Source organism: Parasteatoda tepidariorum, chromosome 1 (assembly GCF_982258835.1).
Source record: "Parasteatoda tepidariorum strain Cologne lab strain chromosome 1, Ptep-v5.0, whole genome shotgun sequence".
Lineage (NCBI taxonomy): Eukaryota > Metazoa > Arthropoda > Arachnida > Araneae > Theridiidae > Parasteatoda > Parasteatoda tepidariorum.
Window position 1 is genome coordinate 129,420,370 of NC_141755.1, and position 14,224 is coordinate 129,434,593.

At 26.7% G+C, this 14,224-nt stretch overlaps 1 protein-coding gene across 9 annotated transcripts in view; it reads left to right on the top strand.

The window, feature by feature from the left end:
- Positions 1 to 12,745, top strand: part of LOC147816935 (uncharacterized) — a 266,782-nt gene extending 254,037 nt beyond the window's left edge. For 7 of the 9 annotated variants that reach the window (XM_087152936.1, XM_087152932.1, XM_087152921.1 and 4 more), the window contains 2 exons: positions 5,052 to 5,114; positions 12,185 to 12,745. The gene's annotated coding sequence lies outside the window, so the exon portion shown is untranslated. Of the gene's footprint in view, positions 1 to 5,051; positions 5,233 to 12,184 lie in introns of all 9 variants that reach the window. The other 2 variants (XM_087152933.1, XM_087152938.1) reach the window with 2 other exon arrangements.
- The last annotated feature ends 1,479 nt before the right edge of the window (positions 12,746 to 14,224 follow it).

A 14,224-nucleotide genomic window follows, 5' to 3' on the forward strand; every position in this document is an offset into this window, starting at 1 on the left:
TTGTTTGCGGATGATGAGCTGAAGTCAATAATTGTTTAACATTATAGTTTCTAAGAAATCTTCTAAATCTAGATGCTGTAAATGCAGCATTACGATCACTTAAAATTTTATCTGGAACTTGAATTTGAAAAATTTGTTTTAAGCAATTTGTATATGTTTCAGTTGTTACACTTTTTGAAGGAAAAGTCCAAAGATATCGAGTAGCATGATCAATAACTAAATGCAAGTATTTTTTAGTGGAGTTGTAATAGTTGAGCCCTCCGACAGTATCAATTGATAAAATTTCAAATGGTTGCTCTGTAGGGGGCATACTTTGTAACAACCCAAATCTTTTTTGGTGAGATTTTTTGTTAATTTGGCAAGTTTCACAACATTTAACATAGTTAGAGATATCAATTATTATATTAGGCCAATAGTAGAAAGGTGAGATTAAAGCAATCATTTTTTTAATACCAACATGACCAAATTGAAAATGAGTTTTTTCCAATATTTTTGTTCTTAAAGAAAATGGTATTACTATTTTATGCAAACCTTTTTTCTTAATCGTTAACAAATCATTAATTGTGATGAATTTAGGATTACTTAAATTTTCGTGTAATTGTGCTGCTTTAATCTCATCATGAGTCACAACTGGATTATTATCAATTAAACTAAAAAATACTGAATATCTAGAAAGCATATCAGCTGCATGATTATTTTGACCCTTAATATATTTTACTTCACAATCATACATTGATAGTTTTAAAGACCATCTAAAAAGTCTACCTGTAGGATTTTTTATTTTCTTTAACCAAGTCAACGCGGAATGATCACTATAAATGATAAATTTATTTCCATGCAAATAACAATGATATTTATCTAAAGCATTCATAATAGCTAAACATTCCAATTCAGTAATAGAATAATTTCTTTCATGTTGAGACAAACATCTGGAGTGAAAAGCTATTGGATGCATTGAGTCATCGGGATGTTTTTGTTTTAAAACAGCAGCAATTGCTTCTTTTGAGGCATCAACAAACAAATGACATGGATAATTAGGATTATACAAAGTTAAAACAGGTTTAGAAATTAAAGACGATTTTAATTGATTAAATGAGGTATTGCATTCTACTGTCCAATTCCATTTAACATTTTTCTTAAGAAGATTATTAAGTGGCAATCTAAGTTCTGCATAATGCTTAATAAATTTATGGTATACATTAATACTACCAAGAAATCGTTGTAGCTCTTTAACATTTTTTGGAGGTTTTAACTGTCTAATAGTTTCGATATTAGCATTTGCAGGTGAATATTGACCTTTTTTTATTTCATATCCTAAAAATTTTATTTTAGTTTTAGCAAATTGACATTTTGAAAATTTAAGTTTTAAATTTTCAGTTTCACATATTTTAAAAATTTTCTCTAAATGATCTAAATGTTCTGAATAATTATCAGAATATATGATAATATCATCAAAATAGTTTAAAGCAAAATCAACTTTATGTTTCTGTAAAATTTGACGAATAGCTCTTTGAAAAATAGCGGGTGAATTTTTCCAACCAAACGGTAAACGTAAAAATTCATAAAGGCCAAAATTGGTTGTAAATGCTAATTTTTCCGTATCATTTGGATCTATTGTTAAATTCCAGTAACCACATTTTAAATCTATAGTTGAAAAATATTTAGCATTAGACAATTTATCAATTAAATCATCAATTCTAGGTACAGGTTCAGAGTCAGTTTTGGTTATCTGATTAAGCTTTCTAAAATCTACACACAATCTGGTTTTATTACCTTCATCTTTTTTGTAAACAAGAGTAACTGGGGAAGAGTATGGACTATAGGAGGGTTTAATTATGTTAGCTTGTAATAAATTATCTATTTGATTTTTAATTTCTGCATTATCTTTAACAGATGCTCGATATGGACGCAATGATATGGGCAGTTCAGAAGTTAACTTTACTTTAACAGGTTGAAGATTTAAGTTTCCAATATCAAAATTATTTTTGGAAAATACATGATCATAACTAGATAAAAGATAATTTAACTTTACCCTATCCTCTTCAGAAGTTACAGGTATTTTATCCTGAAATTCTGAGGGTGGGTTGAGCCTATGCTCCTGAATATTTAAACTATTGACATTTCTTTCATCATAAAAATTATTAGTTTCTATATTTCTAGTATTAACACAATCATTTACATTACAATTCACATTTTTAAGAACAATTTTTTGTTTATTGTTGTAAAATATATTAGCATGATATTTATTTTTAGCACTATAATAATTATTAGACTGAGAAAATTTATCATATGTAACATCTTTAAATTTTTGAAAAACTCTAAAATTTTCAAAATCAATATGTAACTTAAATAATGAAATTTCATTAAGACCAAGTATTGCATAATTAAGAGGGGTGTCTATAAAGGCGCATGTTATTACTTTTATAATGTTTCCTATTTTAACACTTACCTTTTGGAGGTTTCCTTTGATATTTCCTTGAAATTGCGAAATTAAAATCCTAGTAGAGTTCGAATGTTTTTTTGATTGTCGTATAAAATGTTTTGGAATTATAGTGATGTTGGATCCTGTGTCCAATATAGTTAGTAAGTTCTTATTGTTTACTCGCGATGTCACACATAAATAGTCATTTGATGGTCAGCTGTTGTTATTGCTGTGCTGCGGAGGCTGGGAATCATGCTGAGGTACACCATAGCGATTAAAAGAATTCACAAACCTTGGCTGCTGCATTCTGTACCGATGCTGGGGAATCCACTGCCTTGGCTGCTCCATTCTGTACCGATACTGGGGAGTAGGTCTATTCTTCAATTTCTATGCATTCATTAATGTAGAAGGTAAATAAGTCTTTTTTCAGGTTTTCAGATATGTTATTTATTTTCCAGTTTTCTTCCAAATGTAGAATTTCACATTTTTTATTGAAATACTTGATCCAGTTGGGGAAATTATTTTTATCCTCACACGGAGAAATATTAACGCGTGCTGGAGCGTCCACCTGTTTTTCTTCTGAATCAGACATCATTCGTTTAATTTTTCTGTTTCTTAATTCCAAAGTCATCAAAATAAAGTTCTAATCGGTGATTAAAGCGAGAAGAAGACAAAACAAAGAGAGAAATAACAGTCCTCGTTCTTCTTAACCACACCCACGCATTCGAATTTCTAATCCAAGGTTACGAATCATTTAAGAAGCGAAAGTCGATTATCAAAAGATGTATTCCATTGTTAAATTAAATAGCATTTTCAGTTTTCAATAATAATTTTTCGCAACAGGAAACTATCACTGCCGACTTATCTGTTACGCTTTGAAAGCCTAAACATTGTAAGTTCGTAGTGTGGCCGGTGCTTCTTGAAAAAGATACAGGAAATTCAGGAATCATAATATATTTTAATTAAAGTTAGGGCCAGAGCCCCAGAATGACAACCTTACATGCTGGTGGATAGGTATAGAAAAGCACATTTGACCTTGGAAAGAGGGTTTTTATATCTTTCTGGACAATATATTTAAATGTTAATAGGTCTCAGTAGCGTGGGACTGATCAATTTCCCAAGCTGCTAAAGCCACATCATCACATTTTTTGAGATAATTAGATCAATATTATTACTTTCTTGTGGGAAAGGTTTTTAAACGTTTGCGCGTTGGATAAATGCTCTATTTAAGGATTATATATAATATATAATTGTTTTAACATTACATATATATATATATATATATATATATATATATATATATTTATATATATATATATATATATATATATATATATATATATATATATATATATATATATATATATATATATTTATATATATATATATATATATATATATATATATATATATATATATATATATATATATATATATATATATATATATATATATATATATTCATTCTTGGATTTCCTCTTTTTTACTTTCTGACTACTCTCATCCTTGTAAAATATATTACTACCTAATTCATACACAGTTTCAATGGTCTACTTGCTTGTCTCTATTTGAATTTTTATTTTAAATTAATAGTGTGAATGTTAAATAGTGTTTTCATCATAGATAGGATAATATAGTGTTTTCATCATAGAAAAAAAATGGGTGAGAATTTCTCACCCTTTCTCAAAAACAGGGTGAGATTTCTAAAAACTAAGAAAACACAAAAACTCTTGAAAAAAAAAATCATTTCTTTAATTATAATACATTTTTAACGTCTTCTATTTTTAAAGCATTGAATATTTGAATATTACATGAAGAAACCTAACCTATGGTAAACACGTGGTTGCAGAGAAATGTGTTCTGAAAAGAGTTCTGTGGTTGTGTTTTGTTGTTCGAAAAGGTTCTGAACAATACTGGTAAATAGGGAAGCTAAATAACGGGGCAGATATTGAAAATAATGAAAGATCCAGGAAGATAAGTGAAACGGATTTTATTCTAAATGGCGTAATTCTGAGCTTCTTCCAAAATGCCAGAAAATCGCGAATTTTGAAATTGATGTAGAGAATGCTTGAATTTCTCGCGGTAATAATTTTTTACTGCGAGAAAAGAAAAAAATATGCGAGATTCTCGCTTTGTAGTGGAAACACTGTAATGATATAATATAGAATATGGAATTGTCAAATGGAACTTCATTCCTAACAATGAAGAAATATTCTATTTTGCACTATATGCTATTTTTTATTATTTCAAATCATATAACTAAAACAGCTTACCATTCGTTAACAATGATTGCTGGTCAGGGAGGCCATTGATTATTTATTTTATGATGGTTGGATTTATGATGATGGTCTCAGGCCATCATTAGTTTTGAGCCCTGGTTGTAATTTTTTCAATTAAATATATCTTTCTGTTAATCTTAAATTGTTGACAATAACTTAGAATGTTAAAGATTTTAACCTTTTTGCCTTGTATAAGTGGAAACTCTGTTGCTTTGTCTCCAGTTCAAGTTCAGATTAATTTAAATTCTATGGTATTAATTGTTTTAATTAAAAATTAAAAATAAATTAATCATATTTTCATGTTTTAATCAAATGTTTTGGCCTTTTATTAAAATTAAATTTCTTTTCAGGTTCTGCTCATTCAGTGCTTGCTCCATATTGGTCTAAAACTCTACAACATAATTCTTTTTGTGGTATGTAAAATATGTATTTGTAGAATTTTTTTTCTTTAGTCTAATTATTGGGGTGCACCACCTGCGATCCGCTGACTGTTGATGTGCGGCCTGCAAGAGCTTCTGAATGCAATAAAAAGTTTCTTTTAATTTGGTTTTTGCTTAAACATTATGATTTTTCTTTAATTAAAATATTTAATTCAAATTTATATTACTCAATAAAATGCATATACTTTTTGATCTTTCATTCTTTAAGCTTCTTTTTGGTTAGAATTTGTATTTCCCCCTCCAATATTTATGTATGCATATTTATTTGATACATTAATTATTGTGAAATATAGAAAAAGTTTTTTTTTTTAAAAGTATTAGTTTTTTTTTTTTTTAGTTTTAAATAAATTAAAATCGTTAAAAGTATTTAATTTTCTGCGAATATGTTATTAAGTTTACTGATAAAACTATTTAGTGCTTCATAATGCTTAGATTAAAATCATTATATTTGCATCTGACATGACTAAATGTCCGTGCGACCCTTTGTTATCTACCTGCCGTGCAAGTGGTCCTTCACTTAAAAAGGTTGGGCACCGCTACCTTATTTTCCTGTTAAAGAAAAAAAAATTTGTGGAGTAAAATTTCTTTATATGTAAAATAACTTTTATAAGGGTAAGCTAAGTAAGCAAGATCCAAGCTAGAGTACATCATGAATGTGCAAAAATAGTGTTTTATCCCTGTTAGGATGTTTGTATGTTATTTATAAAAGTTTAACCCTGTTCATAATTGTTACTTCAAAAAATATAGAATTTATCCAGTACTGATTCATTGAATATTTTTTTTTATTCACCTTGTATGAAAATAGTTATTCAGCTAGCATACATATTGGAATGTGTGATTTTTCATTCCTAAATGCTTTACATTTTTGCTACAGGTACAGTTTTTCATTTTTTTATAGAGGCAAACTTTGGGAAATTACAAAAGTTCATAAAAGATTACATTTATTTTAAAGCTAAGAAGGTCAAATTTTATAAATTTGTCAAAAATTGTCCTTATCATTCTTTGTCATAAATCATGTATAATTTTGAAAAATATAGTTTTTGAGAGTTGTTTTAAAGTTAATAATGACGTGCCTCTAAAAAAATCAGAAAAAAATAAAATGTGGTAAATTTTTTTCCTATAAATGTGAACAAAGTCTGAATTTATTTCAATTTTTCAGATTTAGAATTATTATTTTATTTTTATTTAGTATTTCAGTGTCTTAATTCGTAAATAATGTTTAGGTCATAACATACTGTTAAAATTAGGGATTTAAAAACTTAAAATAAGTAACTTCGGGCATAAATAGTTTGAAAACGAACAATTTAGTATCATGGATGATAATTATTGCGAAAAAATGGTAATGATGGATTCATGTTAGAAATCTGACATCTTAAATATACTAAGGAATAAAGGACAAAAAAATGCCAGAATGTATTTTAAGTTTAACATTGAAATGTGCATGTTTTTTTACGCATGCATCCTTTACTGATATATTTTGCTTAAAAACCCTGAAGGTATTTGCTTGATAAAATGTTGACTATGATGCACAGAACAAACCATTAGAAATTAATTTCCTATGTGAAGTTTTTACCCTATCTGCTAAGTATGTCTTTTCCCCCCCTTACTTTGCGTTTTATACCCTCTTTTTTCATGGGTCAATGTAAATTTTTTATGATCTTACAAAAATAGATATACTTTATTTGCATAGAAGTACATGATAAAGTAACTCTCTTTGGTAATTTGGCACTGAAGCAATTTTCTTTCATTTTAAATTTAATCAAGTAATGGTTTATATTAGGTTTAATATTAGGTTTATAATATAAGGATATTAAGTTTAAAATAAAAACATGCGTAACAGTTAAAATGCCTCTTGGCATTCTTTGTTTTTTTGTTAGTCCAAGGCAAGGAATTTGGTTTTGTTACATTAACAGTGTTTTTTAAAGCTCTTTCACAAAGAAGATTAAAAAGTTGACCACCGCCTTACAATCTAAGAGAATTTATAATTATATGCACTTGTGAAGACAAAATTCAGGTGTGGTTGGAAGTTGTATGGTATAATTGACTAATTGAAGATAGTGATGAAAAACAGGATAATTAAAGTTGAAGATGTAAACTGGATCATAAATTATAATAAAACTTGTATTTAGTAGTTATTTGTAGAGCTCAAGATTCAAAATTTATATTCTATCAATAAGACTTTAAGCTAAATAAATTTTGCATAATATAATATTAATAAGGGCAGGCTATAGGGAATAAATCTCCCATGACCTACCTAATCAAAAGCCAAATTTAAAAGTAGTTGAATTGTTCCCCACAGACAGTTAGAATCATGAGAAGAGATCCAGAGTTGGTGGTTTATCAAAAAATAACATAGCTGAAAATAAAGCCAACCCCCCATAATCAATATTAGGTTTGAAAAATACCTTGGTAATCCCAAATTGCCAACAAGACTGTGAGAATTAATATAACCGTGTAATTTAAACATTTTTGAAGTAAGAAATTTAGGAATGAAGAGTTATAAATAATAAAAAAAAAAATTGATTAGGCGCAACGGTGAATTAATGAATCTACATTAGTATTGAAATAAAAAGTTAGTCGTTACATTGATCAATGAGAAAAGAATAAAATATTTTATATTCGCCATTATAAAAATTAACTAATTGATTTAATTTAATTATAATTTAATTATAATTTGATTAAGAATGAGTAAAAAAATAAGTTTAAGAAATTAAAGAAATTTTAAAAGTTATGAAATATGTGATGCCCATTGTGGCCTCACAACACTATCTTGCTCTAGTGAGTTATCCTGACTTAGAATCAGAGAAAAATTTGAATATTTTAAAAGTTATTCAGCTTTTTTAAAACTTAGTGAGATTTTTATGAATGAAAATTATTTGAATCAAAGACTTATTCTTAGCCCAGATAATGTAGCATTGTTCAAATATTAAACGGTTATATATATTTTAATATATAAAACCGTTTTCACAAAAATGTGTCTCTACTTCTTATTGATGTTTTACATCGTTTTCAGAAACTAGCATGGATAATAATATTGGCTAAAGATAGGTCAAACATGACCGGGGCTCCCGTGGGCCTATTACAATTATTTTATAAAATTCTACTTTTAAGTGAAACTTTTTTATGTTTCCATTCTCGTTCAATGTTTTTTCTAACAAAGTCTAATTTTTGACATAGCAAAAATAAAAAAAAAACTAAGTTCTCTGATAAAGAATCGCATGATATAAATAAAATATGAGATGAATTTCCATTGAAATTTACCTAATATACCTGGAAAAGTCAGGGAATTTTTTATGAAATTCAGTGGGAACTAGGATGTCCTAACAGTTGTTGCAAACTCACAGCAGTTATAAAAATAGCTTGTTATTCAGAAAAAAAAGAGTTTTATTTCATTTGACGACAGAGTCTTTTAAAAATACCCTAAAACTTAATCAGGGCTGATTGTGCTCCAGAAAAAATCCGGATTTCTGGATATTTCTCTAACCGTGATTCGGAAGTTTCCGGAGATCGAAGGTTCAGATGTTTCAAAAAATCATTGATCACAAAAGTTTTCGGAAATCAAATTTTCAAAGGTGGAACTTAAAAACGCAGTTTACTTTATTTGTTTGTAAGGAGAGCTACTTTATAAGCTTATATTCAAGATTAATATTCATTTTTTATCAGTAAATAGTTATTATAATCATAAACTCAAGAAAGAAAGACATATTTGTAAATTTCAATTACTTCTCTAAGTCATCATAGGTATGTGTAAAATTTTAAATATATTTTATGTAAACTAAATTAAGTATAACTTAAGTAAACTAAGTACAAAAACACCTTGATTAAATTTTTTTCTAATGTTTCGATTTAAAATTTTTTTTTTTTTTTACTCTAGAAATTTTCCGGAATTTTGACTTGGGCTCACAATTTCCCCTGTGGTCAATGACTTTTTAAGATGAATACAAAAAATTATTTATCCCTAACGGTTACAAATTATTGTAGCGATTTTAAAAAATAAAATGATACAAAATGCAAAGGTATTAAAAATACTTAAGTACATTTTTAATCAATTTCCATTTAACATTAAATAAAATATTAAAATTCAAAATTATCACACAAAAAACGGCCAAAATTTTAGCATCTAAAATTGTGTATACAATTCAATGTACTAAATTTAAATTAAGATTGTGAAATAAATAAAAATTACATTGTATTATTCTATTTTCATTTCTGTCATTAGGAATCTCAAGCTGTCATTACAATTGTTATACAAATTTTAAGATGTATGCGCTTAAGATGTATTTTCATATGTTTACAAATTTTAAGATGAATGGTAATAGTATAGTTTAAGATGTATGGACAATTTTTTTATTTTACCCTGCAGCATAGCTGCCAACTCTACTGGATCTACCAGCAGACTACTGGATTTTGCCATTTTCTTCTGGCTTTTCTCCTGATTTTTGTACATTTTAGATCTATAATTGAGTTTTCAAAAAATCGCCCATTAAAATAGAGATTTTACTCAATTTATTGCTGGGTTGAATATTTTAAAAAGTATTACTAATACATAATGAAATGGACCTGGCACGAATCAGTTTAGGGCTTTTCTTTTTCTTTGCTCTAAAAATTTGTTTCTTTTTTTCAGAACTCCCTTTTTAAATTAAATCTTTTAACTATCAATAATTATTTACTTGTCTACTACTATTTAAAATTATAAAAAAATTTCGAATTCATTTAATGCCAATCATAAAGAAAAAATATTGCAGACCACTTATAGACATGGTAATAAAGTTTTTGTATTTTGATGACAATAAAAATCCCTAAAATTCCCTATATGTAAAATATTTAGTATATTATGCAGCAGTTACCATGAAATTTATAATATTTCTTATCCATCTTGATTGCTGTTCTGCAGGAAACAAATATTGTTACTGTTGTAAAAACTTTTATATATTTTGTACAAAGACTTATCTAATATAAACTAATCAAGAACAAAAATTTTCAATAATGTTAAAATCAACTCATAAAGAGTCAGGATGGTAATGACAGCAATAAAAATAGTTCAACTCACTTTATTCAATATACCTAAACAGGATTGCTAAATATTTCCATACAAATATTCTTTTTTCGTTCTAAATCAGCTGCTACTGAAACTGTTGAAAAGGCTAGGAAGTCAAACTCAGTGCAAAAATATTTTTAAAATGCAGTGAAACATAAGGAAAAGACTTAAAATTTTTAATATTTGTGGTAATCATATTTTTTTTTCCTTCATGATCAATTTTAATTTTTATTTAAAGAATGGATAGAGCATGAAAGACCTTTTAGTATTTATATTTATCCTGATTAAAGGAAGGTAGCATGTAGCTCTGTAAAGTGCATGCAAATGACGAATAAATACAAACAGAAATTAGATGAAAATACTTTCTTCTGTGTCTTCTGTTAACAGGACATTAAATAGCACAATTCCAGAAAAGCCGTTCCAAATTTTTTTTTTTTTTTTTTGGCTATGAAGCCCTAAATGATTAAATAGTCCGCTAATAATTAGGGTAAAAAACTTTATTTTTATTTTGAACTTTTAATATTTAAAAGGAGAAAAAAAAATTTTCATCGTTTTATATTTAATAATCTTAATTTAGGTTTTACTCGTATGTTTAACAGTTGAATATACACTGTCTTAGAGATGAATCTAGTCTAATTGAAGATTTGTTTTTATATTGCTATTAAAAACTGTTTTTAAATGTTGAAAATAGTTATTAGGGAAACATATTTCTTTATTAAAAAAAAAATCTGTTATTTTATTTTGATTTGAAAGGCGCAATGTTAAATACTATTGCAAATTCTTATAAATGCATGTTTTTTTTCATACTTTTATAAAATTGTTGTTAGAAAAATTAGATATTTTTTTTAAAATTTTCATTTCCCATTTTTTGGCATATTACTTTAAATATAATTACAGATTTCAAAAACTGTTCAAAAAGTCTCAACTGTCAAAACTCTTTCACGGAACCCCTAACATCATTTGGAAACCGTTGTTCTAGAGTGTGATCCATATATATATATTTGAATTTGCAAACTATTTTTAATGTATTTTAAGATATTTTAATTGAACTCCAGCCAACTGAATCCATGAATTGTATCATTAAGAATGAGCCATAATTACGTTATTAAATAATATTAATTAATTAAAATAACTTTCATCTTGAATCGAAACAAAGATATCTCACTTGTACAATAGCCACCCTTGTACATGAAAATATTCATTTTTATTTTATTTTATTTATTTATTTATTTATTTATTTCAAATGATTGACTGTGAACAATTTTGGTTATGGATAACTTGAGCTGAGATCCTAAAGTATTTGTACTCAGTTAAAACTTTACATAGTACTGCCCTGATATCTTGTGTCTGGTCATTCTAGACTAGCTCTCTGTCAATTTACATAAAGGAAAGTCTGGCATTTCAATATTGAACAAAATTAGTCATGAAATGTCATGATTTTAACTATTTAAAAGAAAAAAATCATGGAAAGTTCATAGATTTAGGTGGCCAAAAAATCGTATTTTTTAAAACGGAATCCCCCTTCCCCAATTTCACAGATTTCCTATGCTCCAAATATCTGAATTAGTAACAAAATCCCCACTCACAGTCAGATTTCAATAAGATTTAAAATGTTTTTTTTTTCCTTTCCTGTTCTTTATTAAATTATGGTGTTCTTTGAAAAAATGAAAGAAAGAACAACATTTCTAGAAGGAATTATCTTTTAAACTCCAGTGATTCAGAAGGGCTTAAGGATTTTGAACTATAATTTCTTTTTAATAAAAAATAATTAGGAAAGAATAAAATTATTACTTGAGAGTGGTTATAAATGAAATATTTTTCGACTCTTGCGCAGTGATACTGAGATTTTTTGGTTTAGGTATTGTTACAGAAATCTACCTATTAAATTTTAGACCTATTAAAATTTTTTTAAATGATTTAAGTCTTAAAGAAATATTCAATGCTAATAGTTTTAAATTTAGTGTTTTCAATGTAAAGTTTAACTTTTTCTCTCTTATAATTTTAGCTTCGTCTGGGCTGCTGGATAATGCAAATGGAAAATGACATTCTGGTAGAATACGAGGGCCCGTAAGTTCAATCCTGACAGAAAACAAAACAACTGATGTGTATATGCTGTTAGATTCTCTTTAAATCTGCCGGAGCTGAAAGTCCTCTTGTTGTTGTGCAGAAGTTTGAAGATCTCTGTGTGATTCATCCCTGCTGTGTGTTTGTGTGGTTACTGTTGCTGACAATTTTATAAAATCTTTCAATAAAGCAGATTCATCAGTTTATTGCTCTGATATATAGTTGCTCATAAACAAAAAAATGCAATTGAGGGGAAAAGAACTGCATGAAATAAATTACTGTAAAATTTTGTAATTCTTTTTATTAGAAAATAATAATAAAATGATAACACATAGTCCAACTGTTGCTTTTTGCAATAAAAATTATTTTATTTAATGTCAAATATGTGTTCTTAAGGATTATATGTTTATGTTAAACAATGACGGTAAGAATATATTGCTTTTATAGTTGAGTGAAGTTTATATTGTGTTTTGTTTTAAAATAAAATAATTAAATTGTGAAATAATGTTTGTCATGATTTGGTTTGATTCATTTTTTTTATTCTTAACTACTGCATTGGGTAATTTATACAGCAACTTTATAATAAATCTTCAAAATTTTAGAAAATGGGGTAGGCAGATATGTGTTCATTAATAAAACTTAATAAGATATAATGTTGGAAATTTTTTTATAGTCATGATAGTAATGTTTAAGTAATTTTGAAATTAGATGAAGTTAAAATTCGGTTTCTTTAAAATTTAATTTTAACATCATTGTTAAACATTAACTCCAGCTTATGAGCATTTATACTACTAGCATTGTATTTTTCACTTAATTTTGAATTATTTAGTTCAAATTTAAGATAAGAAGTGAATATTTTTATGATGTTTAAAATAATGATAATAGTAAAAATTTCTTTGGCTTAATATTTAAAATTTAGCTGAACATTTATTTACATTATTGTTAAAGCAAAAAATTTAAACCAACATAGAGTAGAATCTTGTTTGTTTAAGTTTTCATCAGTAAGGTTCTTTGCAAAGCAAGTTTTTAAATGCATAATATAGTTTTTTTTTATGGCTAATTGATCAATGCCAGAAAATTGACTCTAGCATCTGCTTAATTTTTTTAAATTTATTTTCTGAAAAGCTCTGTTTAAAATGTTTACATATTACACCTGCTTTTTTCTAAACCTATTTATGTCAGAACGCATAATCTATAATCAGCGAAATAAAAGCAATGGAATTGTTTCAAACAAAAATCTGAATTTTTTTTAATTTGAATTTTCAAACAAAAATCTGAATTTTTTTTAATTTGAATTTTCAAACAAAAATCTTAATTTTTTTATAGCAACGTTCTCAAAAGAGTAATGGATTGTAGTCAAATTTTGATCATTCATGCTGAAAGCAACTTTTAAAAAATAATGTAAAAAATGTTATTATATTTTCGTCTCATTCTTGTATGCAAGTATATGTTACTGCAAATTTAATTTAGATAAAACATTATATTTACTGACAGTTTTGAAATTAAATTGCTATGTAAATTTTTTGCAAAAATTGTTGGTTTAGTACATAACACCTTTAAATAATTATCAAATTGATGAAAATTTCTGAAGTGCTCATAAAAGTTATTTTTACATTATAAGAAAAATAATTCCAATCTTCATAGTATTAGTTGCTTTCCTGGTTTCTCTCCATGGAAAAATTTCTAGGTTGCGTTTGGGTTTTGTTTCAGGTGTTTTGTTAAATAAAATTTCAGATACTGAAAGAATAAAGCTACGTAAGTATTTCTACATTTAATTTCTGTAAAAGAAGAAGGGGCAGAAAATGTGTAAATTTGTTGAAGTAAGTAATTTGAATATTTTTAAATTTTGTTCTTTATTGTGTCAATTATTACAAGAAATGACCACTTAAAAATTGAACAATTTTATTTTAATATTATAAGAAGAAAAAAATTTTAAGTTTAAATTTCCACTCAGTTCAAATGTAAATATATAACTTTATAA